The 14662-nt window shown below is 40.8% G+C and overlaps 1 protein-coding gene across 1 annotated transcript in view; it reads left to right on the top strand.

Annotated features, from left to right (window-relative positions):
• The window catches only part of PLXNA4 (plexin A4), a 756456-nt gene that overhangs the window by 697885 nt on the left and 43909 nt on the right, over positions 1 to 14662 (top strand). The gene's annotated exons all lie outside the window — the stretch shown is intronic.

Here is a 14662-nt window from a genome sequence, read left to right as displayed (position 1 = left end):
TTCACTTTTATGTTACTGCTGAAGATAGCTGGGCCCTGTACTCAGTGGTCACACATGCATAAATCCTCTCCATTCACAGTGGGGACTTATTGGGGATGCTGGCAGTCAAACCCTCACCAATCATACATTTTTCAACTATCCTGTGGGTCTGTGATGGCTAACCTCCAGCACTCCCAAGATGTACACTTGATAGAAATGAATGGAGCATGCTGGGAGTGATAGTTTCACCACAGCTGGATTGCTGGAGGTTAGCCATCGCTTCTATAGGTGATAGCAGTAGTAGATGTAGGTGACATCTACTGCGATCACCTTTGTATGACACTTAACTATATCGCTGTCACGACTGTGACTGATCCAGACAGGTCTGGGAGGAGAAGGTCGCAGCGACTTGCTACTCGCGATAGCTTGTGAGTTTGCTCCGTGGTTCAGGGTATGTCATCCGGGTTTTGCCTTGTGAACCTTTTTGTCCTGACTGGGAGTTTGTAGGCATCCTTCTCAGGTGAGTCCTGTCTGCCACTCCCAGCTACTATATTAGTTTCAGTTTCACTTGCAGTCATTGCCAGATATAGTCCTTACTTCCAGTGCTATTCTGACCTTTGGAGGAGATCGTTTGACGGTATTGCTGTGGAGCTCTGGTCTGGCGTGGACTGTCGTTGGGATCACCTTCTCTGCTCGTGACTGGATAAGTCTATGTTATAGATTGTTTGTTTGTTTGTTGCTGTCTTCCCCTGTTGTTCTCCTAGACGTGAGTGATGGTGACTAGTGCTCCCATCTGCCTTTCCCCAGTCTAGTCTTGTTAGGGTGACTGAGGGTTTAGGCATCCTGCTCGCCGCACGGGTTCACACCCCGTTTAGGGTATCAGGGCAGACAGGTGCCAGCTTAGGGTTAGTCAGGGGTGACCATTCTATTTCCCATCCGTAGATAAGGGTCCCCCTTCCCCTCCGTCTGGTGCGACACGACTGCTGCTGGGATAGCGGTCGTGACAGTATATCTGGCCATTTAAAAAAAAAAAAAAAAAAAAAGTGACATTTCTTTTTTTTTTTTGCTTACTGTTTTGCTTTGTATTTTTCTGTTCCACTATGGATGGGGTTATCCCTTGAAGTGGCAGGATTAAAAGCAACTGTGCTGCAGCAGCAGCAGCAGCAATCCTTGGGTTCCACCGTTGCTACGGGAAACCAGGGTACTCCTGAGCCAAAAGTGGCTTTACCTGATAGGTTCTCAGGAGGAAGAGACCAATTTGTAACCTTCAGAGAAGCTTGTAAATTGTTCTTCAGGTTACGCCCTAGGTCCTCCGGCGGTGAGGAACAACGGGTGGGCATTGTAATTTCGCTCTTGCAAGGAGATCCGCAGGCTTGGGCTTTCTCCCTACCATCAGACTCTCCAGCCTTACGATCAGTGGAGGAGTTTTTTGAAGCCCTGGGTCTCGTGTATGATGACCCGGACAGGGTCTCACTGGCTGAGTCTAAGCTACGTAGACTTCGACAAGAGAACCGGTCTGCTGAACTATATTGTTCCGAATTCCGTAGGTGGGCTACTGATACATTATGGAACGACTCGGCCCTTAGGAGTCAGTTCTGCCAGGGGTTGTCTGAAAAATTAAAAGACGCGCTGGCGGTATACGAGGTCCCTGGGTCTCTTGAGGCTGCTATGTCTCTGTCCATAAGAATCGACAGACGACTCAGGGAGAGACTATTAAATTCTACAGAGGCCTCTATAGGGCAGGGATCAGTTTGTTATGATCCAGTCAAACCAATGCAAATAAGGGGCGCCACTAGACGGGTGAATCCTCCTAAGGTCCGCCGTAGGTCAGAGGTTTGTTTTTGTTGTGGGGGGAGGGGTCATTTTGTAAAGGTATGTCCCTCAGAACCCAAGAGACCACAAACAAAGGAGCCGCCGGAAAAACTAGAGTCCCCAGATTGTGCGGAGGATAACAGTCTGGGCGTATTTGTTTCCTCCATACGCATGTCTCAGTTTTTGTTGTCCGCTACCGTTGAGGCAGGCAATAAGACTGAGATCTGTTCCGTCTTTTTGGACAGTGGGGCAGGGGTCAACTTGGTGGATTCACGGTTTGCTCAGGCTCTGGGTTTTACTCCGGAACCGGTACGCAGAACTATTCCTGTTTTTGCCATCGACTCCTCCCCTCTTACTCAGAGAGAGTTAACTCAGATCATCCATAATATCCATCTGCAGGTAGGGGACCTCCATAAAGAAATTATCTCTTGTTATGTCCTGGACGGTCTCCCGGCTCCTATGGTATTGGGGCTTCCCTGGCTGGTGACCCACAATCCAGTGGTGGATTGGCAGGCCGGGGAGATTGTGGAGTGGAGTGAACATTGTAAGGACAACTGCTTGAGTAGTAGGTTCTCCACACTCTCTGTAACATCTCTACCTGCCTTTCTGTCAGATTTTATGGATGTGTTTTCTGAGAAGGGTTGTCAGGGGTTACCACCTCATCGTCCATATGATTGCCTGATTAATCTTGTACCTGGGGCAAAACTACCTAAAACCCGGTTATACAATCTTTCCGGCCCGGAGAGGAAGGCTATGAAAGATTATATTTCGGAGAGTTTGGCTAAGGGACACATCAGACCCTCTTCTTCACCTGTGGCTGCAGGTTTCTTTTTTGTTAAAAAGAAAGATGGGGGCCTGCGTCCTTGCCTGGATTTCCGGGAATTAAACCGGATAACTATCCGAGATCCCTATCCTCTTCCTCTCATTCCCGACCTCTTTAATCTGGTTGCTGGTGCTAAATGGTTCTCTAAAATGGATCTCAGAGGAGCCTATAACCTGGTTCGCATCAAAGAGGGGGATGAGTGGAAGACGGCTTTTAATACTCCAGAAGGGCATTATGAAAATCTGGTCATGCCATTTGGTCTTACTAATGCGCCTGCGGTGTTCCAACATTTTGTCAACGATATTTTTAGTCACCTTATCGGGAGATTTGTTGTGATATATCTTGATGACATCCTGGTCTATTCTCCGGATTTGGAGACACATAAGATCCATGTGAGACAAGTGCTGCAGATATTAAGGGCCAACAAATTGTTTGCTAAATTAGAGAAATGTGTGTTCGCCGTAAAAGAACTGCAATTTCTGGGGTATGTGTTGTCAGATTCAGGTTTCCGCATGGATCCAGAGAAAGTCCGGGCGATTATGGACTGGGATCTGCCTGAGAACCTGAAGGCATTGCAACGTTTCCTGGGGTTTGCCAATTTTTATAGAAAGTTTATAAAGAACTATTCCTTGGTGGTCAAACCACTGACTGACATGACCCGAAAGGGATCCGATTTTTCCAAATGGTCACATGCAGCCAAAACTGCCTTTACATCTCTGAAGGAGAGATTCACCTCGGCCCCTATTCTCGTACAGCCAGATGTCTCGCTTCCTTTTATTGTAGAGGTTGATGCATCAGAGGTGGGGGTGGGAGCGGTACTTTCTCAGGGCCCGTCCCCTGGTGAATGGCGTCCGTGTGCTTTCTTTTCGAAGAAATTGTCTACTGCAGAAAGGAACTATGATATTGGCAACAGGGAACTTTTGGCTATTAAGTTGGCCTTTGAGGAGTGGCGTCATTTTTTGGAGGGGGCGGTTCATCCCGTCACAGTGATTACTGATCACAAAAACTTATTATATCTGGAGTCTGCTAAACGTCTCAACCCTAGACAGGCTCGGTGGTCGTTATTTTTTACTAGGTTTAATTTTGTAATAACCTATCGCCCGGGGGCAAAAAATACTAAGACGGATGCATTGTCTCGAAGTTTTCCTGGAGGGGGTGATGTTGAGGTACCAGAGCCTATTTTGCAAAAGGGGGTGGTGGTCTCTGCATTACACTCAGGTTTAGAGGGGAGGGTGTTGAAAGCTCAGGGGGACGCCCCGGCCTCCTGCCCCTCGAGTAAACAGTTTGTGCCAGAAAATTTACGCCTGGAGATACTAAAAGAACACCATAACTCCACACTGGCAGGACACCCAGGTAGTAAGGCAACCTCTGAATTAGTGTCTCGTCGGTTCTGGTGGCCTAAGTGGCGCCAGGAGGTGTTTAATTTTGTGTCTGCATGTGCTACCTGTGCTCGTTCTAAGGTAGATCATACTCGTCCAGCAGGGCGTCTTTTACCTCTGGCCATCCCCAACAGGCCTTGGACGCCCCTATCAATGGATTTCATTACGGATCTACCAGTATCAGCTGGGAAGACTGTTATTCTTGTAGTTGTTGACAGATTCAGTAAAATGGTGCACTTTATTGCTCTTACCGCATTGCCTAATGCTAATACACTGGCTCAGGTTTTTATTGACCACATCGTGAAGCTTCACGGGGTCCCTTCCGATATTGTTTCGGATCGTGGTACCCAATTTGTTTCTAAATTTTGGAAAGCTTTTTGTTCTCGTTTAGGGGTTCATCTGTCGTTTTCTTCATCTTTCCATCCACAGTCCAACGGTCAGACTGAACGTACCAATCAAAACCTAGAGACATATTTGAGATGCTTTGTTTCCGAAAATCAGGAGGAATGGTCATCTTATTTACCGTTAGCCGAGTTTGCCATTAATAATCGTCGTCAAGAATCCACATATAAGTCACCATTTTTTGGTGCGTATGGTTTCCATCCTCAGTTTTGTACGTTTAGTGAGGGGGGGCCGTCTGGGATTCCCGAGGAGGAACGATTTGCGTCTTCACTTTCATCAGCGTGGCAGAGTGTGCAAGAAAGTTTGAAGAGAATTGGTGGTAGATACAAACGTGCGGCTGATAAGAAGCGCTCTGAAGGTCCGGACCTTGGGGTGAATGACTTGGTGTGGTTGCTACCAGAAATATCAAGTTGAAGGTTCCCTCGTGGAAATTAGGTCCGAGATTTATTGGTCCTTATAGGGTAATTAAGGTCATTAACCCGGTGGCTTTTCGCCTGGAGCTACCTCAGACTCTAAGGATCCATAATGTCTTCCACAGATCTCTGCTTAAGAGATATGTAGAACCTCCTGAACCATTGCCACTACCGCCTCCACCGGTGGTTGTTGATGGCAGTCTTGAGTTTCAGGTAGAAAAGATTGTTGATTCACGATATGTTCGCCGCTCTCTTCAGTACCTGGTGCACTGGAGAGGTTATGGTCCCGAAGAGAGAATGTGGGTGCCAGCATCAGACATAAAGGCGGACAGACTTATTCGGGCTTTTCATAGGTCCCATCCGGAGAGGCCGGGTCTTGAGGGTCCGGTGGCCCCTCGTAGAAAGGGGGGTACTGTCACGACTGTGACTGATCCAGACAGGTCTGGGAGGAGAAGGTCGCAGCGACTTGCTACTCGCGATAGCTTGTGAGTTTGCTCCGTGGTTCAGGGTATGTCATCCGGGTTTTGCCTTGTGAACCTTTTTGTCCTGACTGGGAGTTTGTAGGCATCCTTCTCAGGTGAGTCCTGTCTGCCACTCCCAGCTACTATATTAGTTTCAGTTTCACTTGCAGTCATTGCCAGATATAGTCCTTACTTCCAGTGCTATTCTGACCTTTGGAGGAGATCGTTTGACGGTATTGCTGTGGAGCTCTGGTCTGGCGTGGACTGTCGTTGGGATCACCTTCTCTGCTCGTGACTGGATAAGTCTATGTTATAGATTGTTTGTTTGTTTGTTGCTGTCTTCCCCTGTTGTTCTCCTAGACATGAGTGATGGTGACTAGTGCTCCCATCTGCCTTTCCCCAGTCTAGTCTTGTTAGGGTGACTGAGGGTTTAGGCATCCTGCTCGCCGCACGGGTTCACACCCCGTCTAGGGTATCAGGGCAGACAGGTGCCAGCTTAGGGTTAGTCAGGGGTGACCATTCTATTTCCCATCCGTAGATAAGGGTCCCCCTTCCCCTCCGTCTGGTGCGACACGACTGCTGCTGGGATAGCGGTCGTGACAATCGCTAGAAAAGAGGTTGTCTTAGGGTAGGCATTCATCCATTTTGAAGCAGTGCTAATCCTCATGGATGAGCAGCTCACTTCCTCATTTTAAAGCATCGAAATCACCTTTTCCTTTATCCATAGCATGGGAAATACTTTATGTCCTCATTTTAAATAATACACCTGCATAATTTGTGGATTTAAAAAAATTGTTTGTTGCTTTGCAAAATTGTGACTGGTGTTTTTACTTCTAGAACTTCTTGCAAGGACCTAGTTTAGGCTCTAACTCATATACATTCAACTATATGGATAAAGTTAATAATACAATTGAGAGGAACATGTAACATTCTACCCACTGTCAGCATAGGATGTAATTGCCACATAAGATTATGCTAAGCAGTTTCCCTGTTTGCTTCTTCTCTACTAATCAAAGCAAAGGGCCACTTTTTCTTGTTGTAAGTGTGCCCTTATACAAGCCCAGTTCATGTTAGAGCTCTAACATTCATTCAGCATACTTATGTTTTAATGGCTGTGCAGCATTAAATTGTCAGGAAGATGCACTCTGCTATTACCAGGAGAATAACCAAGTGTCCAAGCCAAGCTCAGTGTGTTGGAATATTAATTGGCTGTGACAGTAGCTATTATCCATTTCTGATTCCTCATATCAGTATAATGCTTAGACTGAGGACAGTTAATGTCAATTTTGATGTAGATTCCGAGTTTGATGTCTAACACAAGTTTTACATCTTCTCTCAACTCATGACTAAAATGATTCAGAAAAAATGGTGCAAAATTATAGGCTTAGTATTCATAAATCAGAGCATATAGCGCAATTTTTTTTATATGAAAAGACACAGTATCCGTCCAAGTTTCATCTATACAGTACAAATGTTCTAAGTGAGTGCCATTGGTCATAAGGCAGATGTCTAGGCGGTAGTCCAGTTCTGTGAACTCCACGTTTATCCTGTCGCTGATACTCTAAACTCTTGGTGTAGTCTACAGCTTAGAGTACCCCAGTGATCATCTGGTGATTGTGGAGACCAATGCAACATTGGTGAATCATTTATTCTGGTGCGGCTGATCCAAAGTTCAGGTACAGTTTCATTAAGGTATTGGCAAACATCCAATTGGAAATAAGGAGGAACACCATCCTATGGATAGACTATGTTTGGCAGCTCTTCCTCTATCTGTGGTATAAGCTAATCCCTTACCATTTCCAGGTACAATGTCCTTGGTAAGAAAAATAAAGGATTTCACTTTTTGGGGCTGTTCATATCACAGAACATGTTTACTTTGATGAGTCCCTCAAGTGCTCAATAAGGGCAGAAATGTTTTCTGAGCCCAAGATTCTAATGTTGTTTAGATTGACCTTCCCACTGAGGTGAAAGGTAGCCTTATGACTGTACACCAGCCTGTTAGTGAATTTGTCCTCTTCCAATTGGCCCTGCAAATCAATGCAAAAGTTGTTTTGGTTTGTTGTACGGTTTAACCCCTTCTATCCCGGGCTAGTTTTCACCCTCCTGCCCAGGCCAATTTTTGCAAATCTGACATGTCACTTGTATGTGGTAATAACTTTGGAACACTTTTATTTATACAAACCATTCAGAGATTGTTTTCTCGTGACACATTGTACTTCATGACAGTCATAAATTTGAGTCAATATATTTCTCCTTTATTTATGAAAAAAATCCCAAATTTACAAAAAAATGTAAAAATTAGCAATTTTCACATTTTCAATTTCTCTGCTTCTAAAACAGAAAGTGATACCTCATAACATATTTATTACTTAACATTCCCCATACGTCGACTTTATTTTGGCATCATTTTGTAAATGTATTTTTATTTTTTTAGAAGAATTTTAGAAGCAGATTTTAACATTTAAAAAAAAACAAACCTCAAAAACCCACTTTTTAAAGACCAATTCAGTTCTGAAGTCAGTTTGTGGGGCTTACATAGTAGAAACCCCTCATAAATAACACCATTAAATACACCCCCCAAGTTACTCCAAACTGATTTTACAAACGTTGTTAACCATCTAGGTGTTCCACAAGAATTAAAGGAAAATGGAGAATACATTTCTAAATTTCACTTTTTGGGCAAATTTTCCATTTTAATCCATTTTTCTTTAACACATCGAGGGTTAACAGCCAAACAAAACTCAATATTTATTACCCTGATTCAGCATTTTACAGAAACACCCCATATGTGGTTGTAAACTGATGTCAGGGCACAAGGCAGGGCGCAAAAGAAAAGGAGCACCATATGGTTTTTGGAAGGCAGATTTATACTGGACTAGTTTTTAGACACCATGTCCCATTTGAAGCCCCCCTGATGCACTCTTAAAGTAGAAACTCCCAAAATAAACCCCATTTTGGAAACTATGGGATAAGGTGACAGTTTTATGAATACTATTTTGGTGTACATATGATTTTTATGTAATAGTGGACAGGCACTCTCTCACTCGGATATATGTGGATGCAAAAGTATTTATTAGACTAAAATATAGTGCACATAGATAAAAATAAAATATGTAAAATAATATATAATATTAAAAACAATATATCCCAATGGTTGTAAAATAGAGCAGTTGAAAATAACCCACCAGTATTAGATTACATTTTTCTCAACATATAAGTAAATATTTACATTCGGGTTAGAAAAGCGCATGGTGACTCCTCATTTCATATGCACAATCAGATCAACTCAGGATCATTTAGGTCTCATTATATGCAGGATAAAACAAATGTAGTCGACTAATTCAAGTCACAGTAAGGGAATTTTATATTCAACTGAAAACTGAGGTGGATTAGGAAAGTAAATGTGCCCTCTTTTAAATTAGTGCCATAATCCCATAGCCGTTATGTAGTCTACTTCAACTACTTCTGCATTTGCAGGCTGTTACTCACAGTTCTGTAGTTTACATGCAAGGAGTGGGTTACTGTGCCTCGGCATGGTGTCCCACGTGGTCACCGGCACAGATGTCTCTTACCTCCGCTTCTTTTCTTTTTGTTGTGAGCGCCGCAGTTGCAGTGTTCAGCCCTCTGCTTCTATGTTGTGGCTCGGGAGTACGGCGTCCCACGTGGTCTGAGGTCAACGCAGGTAGTGTTGGGCTTTATGACTCAAGCAACATCCAAAATCAGTCCCAGATGCCTTTCAAATCATGATGTAAATACTCATATAGCGCTCCACTATATTTAATTCTTTCAATGCGGTCAGCACATATCTCCTCATAAAGGGGTCCCCAGCTCTACCAAACACGTTTCGGAACCATAACTTGTTCCTTCTTCAGTGGTAAGGACCTCCATCTTATCTCCGAACTAGATCTCAGTTGGGAAATAGAGTCATACATAATCACCATGTGGATTATAATTGCAAATCATATCCCCTGCAGTTTACCATTTGTTTTCTGGAATATTAATACATATAAAATATCCATCATCTTTCAGAATTGCACATGCAGTTCCCATGCGTCTTAATTGTGTTTTATAATTTTTTGGGTTAAAAATACATGAGTGCTGAGCGAGCACCAAAGTGCCTGTGTGCTCGAGTAGAACACTTTGTGATGCTCGGGTGCTCTACCAAGCACAATGGAAGTCAATGGGAGAACCCCAGGCACGCCCTGCTCTGAAGAGGGGAGGGTATTGGTACTCTAGTTCGGATTAGGAGTCCCTGCTCTGACTCCATATATAGCTATGTCCATATATGGAGTCAGTGCTTGGGGACACCCCAGTGTATTTAAATCTAATTTAGCCTGTATTTCAGAAAAAAAAAATCATAATTCAAACTCACAATCTGCTGTATTAGAGACAAGGCACTTAACCACTCAACTATAATAGCTGCAAAGCCAGTAACTTTAAAAAAAAAAAAAAAAAAAATATGAGACTTCTACTATACTTCTATTAAGACCTATACAGTAGAAGGCACATATTTTTATTTTTATTAGGGACTGGCTATGCAGCTATATAGTGTAGTGGTTAAAGTTTTAGGCTGTGATGCAGATGAGTTCAAATCCTATCACAAACTTTTTCAGAAATAGAGGCTAAACTTAATTTAAATAGATAAATATATATATATATATATATATATATATATATATATATATATATATATATATGTTTTTAGCCTTTTATTTAGAATATATAATATTTTATAATAGATGTAAATATATATTGGCTAAAACATCAGTAGTAGTTTCCCACATAATATGCATTCATATATATTAGAAGTATAATTTTATCTATATATATACAGTTGCAAGAAAAAGTATGTGAACCCTTTGGAATTATATGGATTTCTGCACAAATTGGTCATAAAATGTGATCTGATCTTCATCTAAGTCACAACAATAGACAATAACAGTCTGCTTAACCTAATAACTTACAAAGAATTAAGTGTTACCATGTTTTTATTGAACACACCATATAAACATTCACAGTCCAGGTGGAAAAAGTATGTGAACTGCTTATTGGAGTGAGGTGTCAGCCAACTGGAGTCCAATCAATGAGTTGAGATTGGAGGTGTTGGTTACAGCTTCCCTGCCCTATAAAAAACACACCAGTTCTGGGTTTGCTTTTCACAAGAAGCATTGCCTGATGTGAATGATGCCTCACACAAAAGAGCTCTCAGACCTACGATTAAGAATTGTTGACTTGCATAAAGCTGGAAAGGATTATAAAAGTATCTCCAAAAGCCTTGCTGTTCATCAGTCAACGGTAAGACAAATTGTCTATAAATGGAGAAAGTTCAGCACTGCTGCTACTCTCCCTAGGAGTGGCCGTCCTGTAAAGATGACTGCAAGAGCACAGCGCAGACTGCTCAATGAGGTGAAGAAGAATCCTAGAGTGTCAGCTAAATACTTACAAAAGTCTCTGGCATATGCTAACATCCCTATTAGCGAATATACGATACGTAGAACACTAAACAAGAATGGATTTCATGAGAGGATACCACAGAGGAAGCCACTGCTGTCCAAAAAAACATTGCTGCACGTTTACAGTTTGCACAAGAGCACCTGGCTGTTCCACAGCAGTACTGGCAAAATATTCTGTGGACAGATGAAACCAAAGTTGAGTTGTTTGGAAGAAACACACAACACTATGTGTGGAGAAAAAGAGGCACAGCACACCAACATCAAAACCTCATCCCAACTGTGAAGTATGGTGGTGGTGGGGGCATCATGGTTTGGGGCTGCTTTGCTGCGTCAGGGCCTGGACGGATTGCTATCATCGAAGGAAAAATAAATTCCCAAGTTTATCAAGACATTTTGCAGGAGAACTTAAGGCCATCTGTCCACCAGCTGAAGCTCAACAGAAGATGGGTGTTGCAACAGGACAACAACCCAAAGCATAGAAGTAAATCAACAACAGAATGGCTTAAACAGAAGAAAATACGCCTTCTGGAGTGGCACAGTCAGAGTCATGACCTCAACCCGATTGAGATGCTGTGGCATGACCTTCAAGAAAGCGATTCACACCAGACATCCCAAGAATATTGCTGAACTGAAACAGTTCTGTAAAGAGGAATGGTCAAGAATTACTATTGACCGTTGTGCACATCTGATCTGCAACTACAGGAAACGTTTGGTTGAAGTTATTGCTGCCAAAGGAGGTTCAACTAGTTATTAAATCCAAGTTCACATACTTTTTCCACCTGCACTGTGAGTGTTTACATGGTGTGTTCAATAAATACATGGTAACATTTAATTCTTTGTGTGTTATTAGTTTAAGCAGACTATGATTGTCTATTGTTGTGACTTAGATGAAGATCAGATCACATTTTATAACCAATTTGTGCATAAATCCATATAATTCCAAAGGGTTCACATACTTTTTCTTGCAACTGTGTATATATATATATATATATATATATATATTTATTTTTTATAGTAATTACACATTTATTTTGTGCCATACATTTGACCACTATTTCTAAAAAAGTTTGTAACGGGATTTGAACTCACAGATTCTGCATTATACCCCAGAACTTTAACCACTACACTATATAGCTACATAGCCAGCCACTAACAAAAAAATAAAATAAAACAATATGAGACTTCTACTGTATAGGTCTTAGTAGAAGTACAGTACAGTAGAAGTCAAATTTATTTATTTATTTTTTTAGTAACTGGCTATGTAGCTATTATAGCTGAGTGGTTAAGTGCTTTGCCTCTAATACAAAAGGTTGTGAGTTTGAATCCCATTAGAAACATTTCTGAAATACAGGATACATTTGATTTAAATACAATAGGGTGTCCCCAAGCACTGACTCCATATATGGACATAGCTATATATGGAGTCAGAGCAGGGACTCGTAAGACGCGGACTCACACTGACAGATTCCCTCACTGTACAGCGATCTTCTGCATAGAAATAGAGGGTAATAAGATTTAAACACACTGACTAGAGCATCCCGCTCGAGCACACGTGGTGTTCGGCAGAAAATAGCGATGCTCGAGCCAAACTGGTGTTCGGCCGAGCATGCTCGCTCAACACTAAAATACATATCTTAATATATTATCACTATTTATATTTCAGTATTTTCTTGAGAATGCGTGTATATGGATGGGGGCCTACCACCAAGGGGGACCTGAGTGCCTATAATTAGTAATCACTCGGTCCCTCGTCGGTGGGGGGCACCCACCCATTATCTACAAGAAGCCAAAAATCTCCAATTCAGCATTTAATCCACCGGGTAAAAATGAATACAATTTGAAAATTCTTCTCGATTCTAATCTTGACATCCTACTGATGTGATCACAACCCCTCCAATATTTCTCTACTTTTTCTAATGCTGCATATCTTATCCCCGTTGTATTTTGATTATGAACTTGTTTAAAATTGTTTGATAGTTGATGCTTACCATATCCATTTTTGATGTTCGTGATATGTTCAGAAATGCGCTTTTTAAGTGTCCTCTTGGTCCTCCCAATGTACTGTTTATTGCAGGGGCACTGAAGAATATAAATCACATCAGTGGAATCACAAGTCAGGAATTCTTAGATTATTTGTGTATGTGAATTTGTAGTGGATGTAATTTGATTAGTCTTTCTCGGGAATGTAGTAACTTTACAGTTTGTGCATTTCCCACATCTATAAAAAACCTGTTATGTCTGCCCATTTATGAACAGATTGCAAACTCTTATGATTGGCTTTTATAGATGGGGCTACTCTTAGGGCCTAAATTTGGGGCCTTTGTAAATGTTATTTGAGGAGTGGCTAAGACATAAGGACCTATAATTTTATCCTTTAGCACGTAGTGCCAGTGTTTTTTGATGATATTTTGGACTTCTCTATACTGTATATTATATGGTAAGCTGATTCTTACTGTATCATCATTAAGTTTACTTTGTTTTATCTGATCATTACTGAAAAATGACTGTCTGTCCATATTACGTACCTTATCTAACAATGCGTTTATCAATAAGGATGGAAATTTCTTCATTAAAAATTGTTGTCTAATTTTTTTCCTTCAAATTGATGTTTGCGTGTACAGTTTCTCTTTATTCTCCGAAATTGCCCCTGTGGTATATTTAAAAGACACCTCGGAAAGTGTCAGCTTGTATACAATATAAAGCAGTTTCGTCTTATACGCCGGAAAATACGGTACATTTGTATTTTCCTGCATATAATGAGACCTAATTGATCCTATGCACATATGAAATTATGAATTACCATGTGGTTTTTCCAACCTCAATGTGAATACTCATCTGAATCTAAAACTGGATGACTGTTTTACTTGCTCTATTTTACAACCATTGATTCTTTAACTGTGATTGGAATATTAATTTATATAGTTAAGTGGATTATACCTGCTTTATCCTACATATATTGAGACAGAGTTGATCCAATTGCGCATATGAAATGACGAGTCACCATGGGTTTTTCTAACCTGAATGTGAATATTTACTTATATGTTTAATTTTTTTTAATCTAATACTGGTGGGTTATTTTCACCTGCTCTATTTTACAACCATTGGGATATATTGTTTTTAATGTATATATTTTATTTTACATATTTTATTTTTATCTATGTGCACTATATTTTAGTCTAATAAATACATCCACATATATCTGAGTGAGAGAGTGCATGTCCATTATTACATCATTTATTTTAGGCGAGTCAAATTGAACAGTGCACCTCATCCCTTATGATCAATAGGAAAGCCTCCTTATTACACTTCTATTTAACATATGATTTTTAGTCGCTCTATATTAAGTTTTTTGGGAGGAAAATTAACCATAAAATGGCAGGTATTTTTTTTTTTACAACGTTCATTTGACAGGTTAGATCATGTACTATTTTTATTTCATTTTAATAAAATAATAGCATTTTTGAAACAAAAAAATGATGTTTTAGTGTCTACATATTCTGAGAGCTATAGTTTTGTTATTTTTTGGGCATTTGTCTTATATAGGGGCTAATTTTTTGTGGGATATGGTGATGATTTTATTGGTAACATTTTGGGGGACGTACGCCTTTTTGATCGCTTGGTGTTGCACTTTTTCTGATGTAAGAGGACAAAAATTGCTTTTTTTGACACAGTTTTAATTTTAATTTTTTACGGTGTTTATCAGAAGGGGTAGATCATGTAATATGTTTATAGAGCCGGTCGTTACGGAGGCGGCAATACCTAATATGTGTGTTTTTTTCTTTTGTTTCTATTTTTGATTATAAAATCTGGGGAATGGGGCTTTTTTATTTTTTTGCTTGAAACTTTATATTTCTTTTATTAAAAACACTTTTTTTAAAACTTTTTTTAAACTTTATTTCTGTCCCACTCTGGGAATTCAACTTTTGGGGGTCTGATGCCC

This window comes from Bufo gargarizans, chromosome 2 (genome assembly GCF_014858855.1).
Source record: "Bufo gargarizans isolate SCDJY-AF-19 chromosome 2, ASM1485885v1, whole genome shotgun sequence".
Lineage (NCBI taxonomy): Eukaryota > Metazoa > Chordata > Amphibia > Anura > Bufonidae > Bufo > Bufo gargarizans.
The sequence above is the reverse complement of the archived record's forward strand: the minus strand, read 5'-3'. Positions and strand labels throughout refer to the sequence as shown.